Source organism: Ostrinia nubilalis, chromosome 16 (genome assembly GCF_963855985.1).
Source record: "Ostrinia nubilalis chromosome 16, ilOstNubi1.1, whole genome shotgun sequence".
In the NCBI taxonomy this organism is placed as follows: Eukaryota; Metazoa; Arthropoda; class Insecta; order Lepidoptera; family Crambidae; genus Ostrinia; species Ostrinia nubilalis.
Window position 1 is genome coordinate 11,969,293 of NC_087103.1, and position 13,347 is coordinate 11,982,639.

General features: G+C 36.0%; 1 non-coding gene across 1 annotated transcript; it reads right to left on the reverse strand.

Moving 5' to 3' along the window:
* Positions 1–3,416: 3,416 nt before the first annotated feature.
* Positions 3,417–3,489, reverse strand: Trnaa-agc (transfer RNA alanine (anticodon AGC)). The gene has a single exon. It is a non-coding gene; the product is annotated as a tRNA-Ala (tRNA).
* Between the last annotated feature and the right edge of the window lie 9,858 nt (positions 3,490–13,347).

Consider the following 13,347-nt stretch of genomic DNA (forward strand, 5'->3'; position numbering starts at 1 on the left):
TATGAACATTAAACTAAGTTACGATTTGAAGATTGTAACCAAAGTTAATTAAAATAAATCACATATTTTTATTTTTGAAAAGAGCTGGCTTAATTTCTAAAACATACCTTTTTTATTCAAATGGTCCTTCGAGCCTGATATTCTGAGTAACGTAAAATATACAATTTTATCGTTAACTTGAACGATGTAGACACTCATTTTATTATTCTAGACAGTCAGTCTAGCCAATTCTATTTTCGCATATTATTCTACTCTTTTATAACCTTAATGCCTACGTAAGGAACACCTACGCTAATGTATTAATAATTAACTTCTGTTAATTAATACAGAACAACAAGTAGTAACTCAGAAATAATTACAGCTTAATAGATATTAAGAAGAAAAACAATCACATACATAACATTATTATTTCACGGAATCGGATAACTCTTGCATAAATAACCCTAAATAAGGAAAGAGTCCGGGGGTCCACACTAGTGTTGTAATGCTGCAATAAACTATACCAATCGATACTAGCTTGATCTCAAAAATAGCAATAATAATAGTAATAAAATAATACTATTCTTCATAGTACCCAATGTGACGTTAAAAATACCTAGCAATAATCTAAATCTAAATTATAATAACTCAAAGGTGACTGACTGACTGACATAGTGATCTATCAACGCACAGCCCAAACCACTGGACGGAACGGGCTGAAATTTAGCATGCAGGTAGATTTATGACGTAGGCATCCGCTAAGAAAGGATTTTACGAAACTCCACCCCTAAGGGGTAAAACGGGATTCACGCGTACGAAGTCGCGGGCGGCCGCTAGTACTAATATAAGTTTCTACTAGTATTGGTCATTAGTTCTATTTTGGAACTATGTACCTACTTCTCTCCTCCAAACCACTAATGGACCCTGTCAGACACGCAACACAACAACTTGAAGAGAGAAAGCTCACTAAACTTTTAGACAAAATAATTCAATTTATATTTACGCTACGGTAGCCCGGTAGGTACAGACTAAAAAATAATTTGTTATTTCATATTATGATGTAATATCTACGAGTAGCTTTAATTATAAAGTTATTTGAATAAAAAGTTTCCAGGTTATCGACAAATCTATTGAAACAGATATAGAGTTAAGCCTGTGATTTAACAATATTATTATATTGAAATTCAGCAACACTCTAGGTTTCTATGCTCGAATCTGAATTAAATTTTCAGTACCTACTTCAGAAATCGAGCCTCAAAGTTATTTATCGATAGTAAACCAATTAAACCATCGATACCCAGTAACCACTCCAACCCTAAGCGTATCGCTGTCCTACTGAGAAATACGATTATTCGGCCCTGGTCATTATTTATGGGGCTCTAGACTTATGTTATGAGTTGCTTAGGGCAAGGATAGGCCTGGCGATAGGATAATTTCATCCCAAATTGGTCTAAACTTGGTATGTACAATTTTGGGAAACGCTGCGGTTGACCTAAAACTACGTTGGGAGATCCTAATTGTATGTAACTTGATATAGGTTACATGCTTTGCTTCGTGGTTCTCGTAACGGACTATAAAGTTATAGGTTAAAATCTCAATGGGTTCAAATAAGTATAAGTACGGATTATATCTATACTTATAATAAATCTGTAGAGAGGTCAATTCTGTACATTAAATATATTTCCAAAAAAACTATCAGGGGGTGATTAGTGATCGATACTGATGCCAAATATGCAATCAGTAAATTTTTTGTCTGTCTGTCTGTCTGTATGTTCCTTATAGAAACAAAAACTACTCGATGGATTTTAACGAAACTTGGTACAATTATTCTTCATACTCCTGGGCTGGGCAGGTTATAGTATACTTAGGAGCAGAGTAGTGAAGGGAATTTTTGGGAAAACGGGAGAAGTTACTCCATTTTTAAGCTTCCGACGCGTGTGCAGCCCCAATGGTTAAATTTGGTAGCTTAGGTACCGTAGAGGTGCACTAAGAAAGGAATTCCCGAAATTCCTACGGGAACGGGAATTAGCGGGAAAATCCTTTTGTATGAAAAATCTAAACCGCTTAAGTTATACGCTTGAAATTTGGCATGCAGGTACCTTAGTAAACTTAAAGCTTAGTTACAAGAGGATATTGCAAAATTCCCACGGGAACGGGAGTTAGCGGGAAAAAACATTTGTATGAAAAAATCTAAACCTAAATAGATGAAGGGGGTAAAACAAGATCCTCGCATACGAAGTCGCGGGCGGCCGCTAGTTGTATAATAAATAAACAACTTGAAAAAATGAAACTGCCTAAGGCGGGAATCGAACCCACGACCTTTCGCTTGCCGGCAGATGGAAGAGCAGTCGCCCGACGTCGTGGGTTCGATTCCCGCCTTAAGCAGTTCGATTTTTTAAGTTGTTTATTTATAATTTAGTTTGAGAAGCGACTCTTATCGCTAAGAAAATTTAATAATTATATTGTATAGTGACTGCTGAACTTCTTATTTTGCTACATTATGTCTTCTGGGTGTTTATAATTTATAATTATGTACTTAGATGGTTAACCCTTTGTCTTGTCACCATAGCACTTTTGTTTAGTTACAGACTTCGTAATTGCTGTAATTGCTAAAAAAAATAGATATTGTAAGAAAAATATTTTTATTTTATTTCGCGGCATAATCGAATCAAAAAGTATTTTACTCATTGGCAATTCGAACTACTCTCAAATCGCTGTTTTGAAGAAAGTCATAGTTATAGGTCATGACCAAGTCACGCAGTTGCCATTCAGCTAATTGATTAAAATATTTCTTTGAAAATTCATCGAACTAAAAACTATAGTCGATCTTAAGCAATTCTCGCTGGTAGCCTAATGAAACGGATTCTCTGAAGCATCGATTAATTTAATCAAAGGTTAAAATTAACTATTGTAATAATTCCACTTCGCTTAATGAATAGTCTGCCTTCAAAATTACAAGTGAATTATTATTACACTCGAATTGTTACAGAGCACTTAATAGCGACTGCTTACTTAATTAAACGTAATTATTGTTAACTTAATTTGGTATAAGGGCACTTGCACACTTGCAACTTAACTAACAAACAAGAATCGCAGCAACTACCTAAAAAATGCAAAATTCATCTTTGGCTAACACACACTTTTTCATACACTTTCTAGGTAAAAAATTTTTGATTGAAGTTTTTTGTAGTCGGTAACTTATTTATACCTATGACACATTAGATTGGTGCAAATTATTAAAAGAAGAATAAAATATTATGTAAATCATTTTATTTATTCATTTTTATGTTAATTTAATTTGTTTAAAATTTTTATTAATTTATTTTACAAGTGGTAAATAAAATTACAAAAAAATATAATAGTTACTTTAAATCTGATTTAAAAACTAACATTGATTTATCGCTTCAAAACGTTAGCTGACTCCTACTCCGAATGATTGGAGGCGCCGGGTATCGATCCCGGTACCTCTCGCATGCTAAGCGAGCGCTCTACCATCTGAGCTACGCCTCCGGTGAGAGAACTGACAAAATTACCGAACTAGTGCGGCGTTCAACTAACTTGGAACACGGGAAAAGCACCCTTTTCTCGAAGCCTTTCAGGACATTTTCCCGTGTGAAACTTTGCGAGTGTAAAACTGAAACATGGCCTCTGTTAAATAATTGTGATGGGATTAATTCAAAATAGAGGTAAAAAATATCAATCAACCTCTGCTAATAAAAAACGTAACTGTGATTTAACTTTTTGGTGCACTTTTTTGAGGCCGTTTTCGTTTTTTAGTTTCGTTCTAAGTATGTAAAAATAAAAAAAATATCTTCGAACTTGTGAGTCCGATTATTGTCTTCGTCTAAAAACAGCCTTAGTTCTGTCATTTGAATTTTGTGGTGCCATAAGTTTAAGTGCATGAATTATTACTTATTATTCAAATTTCAGCTTTTGTATCTTAATTTCAAATTTTAATATCACAAGTTTATTGCACTCCGTTGGGTGATCAATCTTAATTTAATTTTGTTAATGGGTGGGTGGATTAAAAATATCTCGTTGATTTTTGCAAATAGGCTTTTAAAAAGCACTTTTACACGTCCCAGTATTAACCCTACCACTGCTTCGGAACAATAAATTTAGAATCATAATTTACTTTTGCTAGCACGTTACCGTTACTTTATGTTTAACAAGGCACCTAGCTATTTACAACAACATGAAGCAATTTATAAAGACATTACCTTGAATCTATTCAAGGCTTCATTGGTCATTACCTACTTATGGTGAATAGGTCGTATGTAATGGTTATAGCTGAAACTACAGGAAGAATTTGAATGTTTTGGTAAAACTGTTATTAGATACGGGTGTTCTTGAGTGTTATCTGTAGAGATAAGTAGGTATGTATTTTGAAGAAAAAGTATTTTATAAAAATTTAATTTGGTAATTTTCAAGGACATTTTTTTCAGCCGCACTTTTTTCATTTGTTGTTATTACATTTGTTGCAACAAACTTACTTAATCACTTCTCCCTGCCGGTTTAAAAATAGAAAAAGTAGGGGTTGCAATATACAGAAGCAAGTTACTATAATCTAAATTGATACTTAAACTGTTCAGTAGGTCAGGTCAATAGGCGCCTAGGCGGTATCAAAGCCGGCGGATCCCGCGCGCCGGGCGTGCCACCCGCGTTCCGCGTTCCACCCACATTCCAGTAGGTGAACTAAAATTAGCGGACTTTGACAGCGATTTAACTTTTATCACGGTGACATTTTTAGAATCTCTCGCGAGGAAAGGGATCGGATAAAAAAGAGGGTTCTTTTTTATCTTGCTGTGTAGGAAAAAGATATTTTCTAATTAATCGGAAATATTATTCAGGAAACCACACTGCACTCATTATTATCATCATCATTACCTCCCCCAATGATTTCCACAAAGGCCGGTTGGTAGCGGCCGGCATGCAGCGCCTTTCTGCTACCTTTATGAGGTCGTCGGTCCACCTTGTGGGTGGACATCCTACGCTGCACTTTCTGGTACGTGGCCTCCACTCTATAACCTTGCTGCCCCATCAACCGTCGGTTCTGCGTACTATCAGCTTGCTAGTTCGTTCGTACTTTAATTCGTATACGAATCTCCTCGTTTCCGATTTGATCTCGTAAAAAACACCGATCATAATAAGCAGTAAGCATAAGCATAGTTACGGTTAAAGTTAAGTGGTGCAACTCAGCCTTAAAGGGAGATAATTTTTACTTCGAACTGAGTCTGGCGTTTGACCTTATTTTCTCCTAATAGTATTTGATGGTAAGGTCTGAGATGGAACACGTTTGCTCAGTAAATATCTATTTACCGTACATACGCAGTAAATATCTATGTACGTTCCGTACCGATACTGATAGTAACTAAATAGAAAATGTAAAGAGATTTACATAAACATTAATACTAATATTAACCTACAACGACAAAATCACGAAATTACTTCTTCCTCCTACAGTTCCTCCATCTTACAGATTTAATAAAAAAAGAAGACACCAAAAGAAATAATAATAATAAATAATAAATAGAATGTAATCCAACTCATCCCAAAAAAATAGCACACCGTCTTGCAACTGGAGTAATCTAATAGAACCTTTTGCAAGGCATAACAAAAAGATCATATTAAAAAAAACTTTACATAGTATAATAAATAAATAAATAAAAATATATAAATAAATAACTTTATTGTATCTTTAACAATGCTCATGGTATCTTCACGAAAAAATTACATTTAATAATAGGAGCTGTATTAAGATAGGGATCATTAACGTTTATACTAGTTACATTTAAACTGTGTTGATAGTGCCAAACACAATTTCAATTAAGTACTATAGCTTTGGTAAATAGGTACCTACTTGTGTGTATGTGTGTGAGTGTCGTGTGTGTGTGTGTGTGTGTGTGTGTGTGTGTGTGTGTGTGTGTGTGTGAGTGTGTATAAAACAAAGTCACTCACGTTGTCTGTACGCTTAGATCTTTAAACGCAACGAATTTTGATGCAGTTTTTTCAGATTAAGAAGAAGGTTATGTGTATAATTTGCGCCCGTGCGATACCGGGGCAGTTTGCTAGTATTTTATTTCTTTCAGAGTCAACCCACTGAACGCTAAAAAATGATATGTAGTTTTCCCTCCACTGGAAAACATAGTGAAAAACAATTCTATTTTTGGAAGGGGGACTATCTATGACTTAAAGTAGATATAGATCTTTTCATCCACGAAGACGCGCCCCACCATTCTTCCGCTAATGTTTGAGTGTTATCGGTACACGCTAAATATCCATGAGTAACACATGCACACTACAATAATGACGCTCGGATTGCTCGGATGAAACTCGCCGCACCCGCGCTTCCCTCGACCAAAAATTGGTGGGACGCGTCTTCGTGGATGTAATCGTTATCTGACTATTCACGTGAGCGTAGCCGCGTGTAAAGGCTAGTCATTTATGTATACTGACAACAAGAGACTTGGTTTAAATCCCTTCGCTAGTTGCACTTTACAGCTCGTTCGGGTTACGGCCCGTAGACAAGTAATGCAGACTTGACGACAGAGTAATTGTGGCAATATTATTTTTGCATAAAACCTTTACGGTTTGAGTGCAAAGGCTCTCCGAATGGTCGTTATACGAGTGTTGTGGTGAAAAGGAAAAGCTTAGAAGCAACTTTTTGAGAAAATATGTGTTAACTCTATTTAATTTTGCGTTTTTTATTCATAAAAAGACATGGGATAAGCTAAAGGGATGAGGGGGGAATTGAAGACAAAGTATTGTTAAAAAATATTATTATTTTCGCCTGAAGTCAAACTACAAGGAACCTTCTTCAAATATTTTTCATACCCTCTTTACGGTTCATAATTATAGAAATACTAGCTGTTACCCGCGGCTTCACCCACGTGAAATTCAGTGTGTCACGGATCGTCGTAAATTATAACCTATATGTTATTCTGGGTTATCTACATATACTTATAATAAATCTGTAGAGAGGTCAATTCTGTACATGAAATATATTTTCAAAATAACTATCAGGGGGTGATTAGTGATCGATACTGATGCCAAAAATGCAATCAGTAAATTTTTTGTCTGTCTGTCTGTCTGTCTGTCTGTCTGTCTGTCTGTATGTTCCTTATAGAAACAAAAACTACTCGACGGATTTTAACGAAACTTGGTACAATTATTCTTCATACTCCTGGGCAGGTTATAGGATACTTAGGAATTCCCACGGGAACGGGCATTAGCGGGAAAATCCTTTTGTATGAAAAATCTAAACCGCTTAAGTTAGACGCTTGAAATTTGGCAAGCAGGTACCTTAGTAAACTTAAAGCTTAGTTATAACAGGATATTGCAAAATTCCTACGGGAACGGGAATAAGCGAGAAAAAACATTTGTATGAAAAAATCTAAGCCACGTAAGATAGACGCTTGAAATTTGGCATGCAGGTACCTTAGTAAATTTAAAGCTTAGTTACAACAGGATATTGCAAAATTCTCACGGGAACGGGAGTTAGCGGGAAAAAACATTTGTATGAAAAAATCTAAACCGCGTAAGTTAGACGCTTAAAATTTGGCAAGCAGGTACCTTAGTAAACTTAAAGCTTAGTTACAACAGGATATTGCAAAATTCCCACGGGAACTGGAATTAGCGGGAAATTCCTTTTGTATGACTGACTCACTGACATACCCACGCACAGCCTAAACGGCTAAACGTAGGCACTTGAAATTTGGAAGTTAGCGGGAAAAAACATTTGTATAAAAAAATCTAAACCGCGTAAGATAGATGAAGGGGGTAAAACGGGATCCACGCGTACGAAGTCGCGGGCGGCCGCTAGTAAACAATAATACTGTAAAGTTTCACCAAAATCCGTTCAGTAGTTTTTGCGTGAAAGAGTAACAAACATCCAGACATCCAAACTTTCGCATTTATAATAATAGTAGGATAAAAATAATATGTTTAACTTAGGCATCCTTGGTATAATTATGTACCAAGGTTGCCCACGGCAGCTTAGGTTTCAAGTCACTAGAATTATTACTTACAGATCAGACGACATGACAGGCGAAAAAGCAAAATAAGATCCTTCTATGACTTTTCTTTCACTTTTATACGAGTGTGGACTATTTCAAGCAGTTTATGGGCGCATGAAGTTTTTACAGCGAGTGATGCTTCGGTTACAAATGAATGAGGGGAAGGCATTGCTGTCTCTCGTGTATGGTAAGTTTTGATGGGACTCTTCTATGGTTTAGTTCTGGTTTTATAATTCATCTAAAAATGCTGATATTTACTAACAATAGGAATTGCTTAAATGTGGTATTTTAGTAAGTAATTTTATTAGTTATTCAAATACACTCAGTGCCGGATTAATTCATAAGTAAACAACTTAAGCAATTGCTTAGAGGGCATATAAATACAATCTCTCTCTCTCTACGAATTCAAGACCCGTCAAAGTTGCAAGTTGCATTTCAATCCTTCCTTATTAATAATTATTATAAATGCGAAAGTAACTCTGTCTGTCTGTCTTGCTTTCACGCCTAAACCACTGAACCGATTTTGATTAAATTTGGCATAGAGATAGTTTGAGTCCCGGGAAAGGACATAGGATAGTTTATATCCCGGTTTTTGAAACAGGGACGCGCGCGATAAAGTTTTTTTAAGACAGACAAAATTCCACGCGGGCGAAGCCGCGGGCGGAAATCTATCATGCAATAAATACTTTATTTTTTGCTAAAGTCCGATCAAGTATCTTAATCCGGCACTGCATACACTTAATTTTAACTCGAGTCTCTACAAATAATAAATTGCGCATACAAAAACTTATTTTCTTCGACGCCTTAACAAATGTTGGCTCGCCTATACCTTGCAATTTTGGCAACACGCTTCTTTATACTCCTGGAAGTCCTGGAGGCAGGATTTGGAGTGATTTGTACTGAATCCCATCCGAATACAGTGGGAATTGACACAGGAACAATCCTGTCTGCAGGGAATTCCGGTACTAAATAACTTTGCTGCAAGAGCTGAATTTGGCCGGATGAAAACAAAGACTCTTGGGATATGATAATCTGGGAGAATGTAGGTACGATTAACTCAAGTGGCTTATAATATAATTTCATTTATAAAAAGTTGATATCGATATCGTTATCTCTCGGCCTCCACCTTCACCTTCCACTTTCAGCAATCCCATTTCAACTATAATAACCAACTTAGTAGTGTAATGTTTACGGATGGACTGAGTTTGCCTCCCTGATCCAGTGACAAGAGAGTTGACTCTTGCTGTTGGAGAATTTATTGGTTGGGTCTCCAATTTGATAAGAACATCACATAGGTATACGTACTTGAATCAACATAAGGAAAATGAGAATGTGTAGTGTAGAAGAATGATGAATGTTTAGCACTGCTTATAAAGATGAAGGAGTTACTAAGAATCTTTAAACAGTTAGGTACTAATAATGGGGCGTGTAAAAGAACTTCTTTAAAAGCACTGTGGTTAGGTGATTTTATTTTCTACGTCTCGTTTTCTGTATTGACTATATAACACAGATTGCACGCTGAAATTCCACAGAAGGTACAGCCAGCACAGATTATTAGTTATCCAATACAACACGATCCGAGCGTCACGACCGTGCGATATTAATACACCACTTGCCGATCGTGAGCCGTACGTGCTGGTATATTGACTCGGTGCCGCGTACGTGCGGTGTAAGACACGGTTAATACAATAGAAACTTGCACAGTGTACCAAAAGTATTGGGAATAACACCCGTATTCACAAACGATGCTTGCTCACAAACATTACTTTGAGGTCTCCGAGTACTCATGGACGCGCAGGGTCACACACGAACCAATCACAGAGCTCTAATCTATTCGATTAGCTGCTTCACTTAATCAAGCATCGTTTGTGAATACGAGCGTAAGTGTAGCAGCGTAATTTTACAAATGTAACACATATCAACCAAAAAACCTTTGGCCTTCGGCAAAGAGTTGTAGGGCACGCCCACTGTGTGTAAGGTCTGACAGGGCGCACAGAACTGCGGTTATGTCGCACAGTGGGTCCATTAACGGCAGCAGTGCAGGAAAAAGGTCGTCTTCTAATGGATTTACCGTGTTCCCGATGCTGTTCAATACACTGGTCCAGAAAGTTGAGAAATTGGAAACTTTGAGCTCGCGAATTTAACTCGTTTAAGTAGATACCATGTATGTACAGAATTATCTCGTTAAACAGATTAAATTCAATGTTCCCTTCAAACTAGCTCGGTTGTCCAGGTAAGTATCTGCCGTTTAAAGCAAATGGTTTTAGGACAAATCTGGGTCATTTCTCCTCTATCAACAGGATTCAGTCACAATTTAGCAACCTGTCACGTTCATCCGGGGCCAGCGTTGATATGTCATCTTCGCTACGTAAATTCAAAAAACAAATTTCTGAATTGTATACTCCGACGGTTAGCTAATAATTTATTGTTTTGCATTCTGTCACTTTGGCAACGTTATTGTTATCCAACATTCTGTGCATGTCGTGGCAACCTTTAATTAAGGCAACACCTTAGCTTAATTTATTTATAAGGAAACTGTGAATGTATGGTGTATGTTTTGTTGGTTGTCCTTAAGGCTTGGTATTTCTGCTAAAGTAGGTATTTCGCGCTGTCAAAATCTGCGCGCGCAATACTTCGCCGAAGACAGCGCGCCAAAGAGCTCTCGCGGCTACACAGTATAGAAATACCAGTTGGTTAGGTTAGGTTGACTTCCTTCCGTTCAAGCGTCACACTCACAGCACTTTCTAATACAAATCATATCCAAGTGATACAAATTAAAACAACTTTCAGAATTTTTGGGAATATATTTTAGAATCGAATAAATATAAAATATAACTGCCAAAGTAAACACGGTTCAAAGAGGCGTGGCGTCACCCGACCTTCCGGAATTTTCAAGATTACGTCACCCGACCTATCGTTAGGTCCTCGGGAGCTTGAGCGATTGGAAAAACATTTTATGATCAGTTACTCTTAGTAGCGATTATTTAGAGCTTGGATAATAAATTATAGTTGTTGCAATTCACGAAACTTTGCATGTGGTTAATTACATTAATCAGTACACGCATCAATTTTGTTCAGTCTTTTTGTTTATTAATAAATAAAAATATCATACTAAAATTGCATACATATTTTTTTGTATTGGTCTGGGTGTTTTCTTTCCATAATTTATGTATAACGTATGTACGGGGCTCTGTATTGAAAATCACTATGAGCATCACACGTGGTTACCTACCGCAGGCACCCGCTCTGAGCACTCATGGGAGTTTATGCAGAGGTCGCTAGAGTTTGACTTTGAGCTTTGTTTATAGTCATTACGAAGCAGATTTTGATGGGAAACTGCACTGTCTTGAATTCGAAAGGGTAATTTGACGGTGTTAGGGGAATTCTAGGAATAAATGCAGAGCCTCCTCATTGAAATTGAGACATTTCAATTTGAGATTTCACTTGACATTGATTGCAATCTGACATGGAGTTTGTAAAAATAAAAAGTAATTAAATCAAAAGCAGTAAGACTCCCAAAATAACTTTCTACCCCTTTTACACGTTTGTCATAAATTATAATATTAAGGAATTGTTAAGCAAAATTTCAAGTAGATTGAACCAAAGAATCACTGTCCCATACAAACTTTGCCCCCTTATTTCACCCCCTTCATTTCTTGACCCCATTTCGGAAAATCGGATGCCTACGTCATACAAAGAACACACCTTCCAACTTTCAGGTCTCTACGATATCCGTCAGTCATTTAGGACAAAGCATTTTTATTAGTTGTCCGATACTCTATCGTTCCAGGTATGTCATTGACAGGAGGGCGCTACTATCTTAATGGGTTATTTATTTAGTCCCAACTTTATGCCACTTGACATTTCAGAATCGTTTGACTTTAGATACCTAAGCGATTTGATATCGATGGCTCCTACGTATACTGGCGTAAGTGAAAAAAGTAAATTTTACAGGAGAGCCATTTTAGGGGCCAGAACCATATTTTTGGGTCATATCTTCTGACCTACTAAAACGAATTTAATGAAATTTCACATTTAGCCTTAACATGTAATGCTTTTGCTACTGCTGTTATCAATTTTTATATTTTTCTTATATATTTTGAGATTTTACGCATTGCCCTTTTACGTCGGCATATTTCTATAATTTCATGTATATTGTTCAACGTAAAGAGACTTAAATGACAACGTAAATATAATATTTTAAGCGATTACTCTCTTTATTTATGCATGAAATTATTTTAATTGTTATCATGTGCTATATCAATAATAAATCAGTTAGAAAAAGTCGTTTAATGTACCGTTTTACGTTTTAACGCAAATACGCCCATATACTGTGCTCGAGATTTAGTTAGGTCTTTTAACATAATGTGTCATATTTTTAAAAAATATAAATAACTTGAAAAAATCGAATTGCCTAAGGCGGGAATTGAACCCACGATGCCTTAGGCAGTTCGATTTTTTCAAGTTATTTATAATTTTCAAATTAGTTTGAGATGCGACTCTTAACGCTAAAAATTAAATAACTATATAATGTGTCATAATTTATGAATAAAACAATTTGCTAAATATTTTCATGGCTTTATTTAAGATTTGGATTATAAAAAATATATGTTTATGTAAGCAACTACTCGTATAGATTGACGAATCGTATGATTGGGCTTTATACGTGGCGTAGTTTTGCACATACGCCTATTTGCCTAAAATTTTATTTTGTATCTAATGGAAAAAAAAAATTTTTTTTCTTACTGATGTTATAGATTAGAGCAAAGTGAAATCAATGCTTAAATAATTGGAAAAAGGCGTAAGCGGCAGTTTCGCCCTTATACGTAGGAGCCATCGATATTCAGAGTCCCTTAATGAAATCAAGTTCTAAAATAACTTGAGGTGTTGTACCCGATCAAGCTTTTCATTGCAGGACAGTTAAATAGTTTTATTATTAGTTTCTTCTTTAAGTCTTGATTTGTCAGAGTAGGTAAAGGCTCCATGAGAGCAAAATTTAGCTTTATAATAGTTTCTAATTTTTTTCTTGACATATTTTATTTGACGCCTTGTAATCTCTCGTTAATATAGGTCCACACAAATAAAGAATGTTTGACTTCGACTTTAATAATTATGCTCTTACATAATTAGAATAATATAAGAATAAGAATTTTTCGGTTTTTATATAAGGTGTTATTTTTTTAACTGATCATATTTTACCAACACGTCCTATTACCCCCTATTGGGTTAGTAGTAGTTTCGCACGATTTTCCTTCGCACGAATATGCGAAACGTCCCCTTTCAATAATAATTTTTTTTAGTAGGCGTTTCGCCCGGATGTATTAGAAGTATTAAAATCGCGTGCGAATCGACT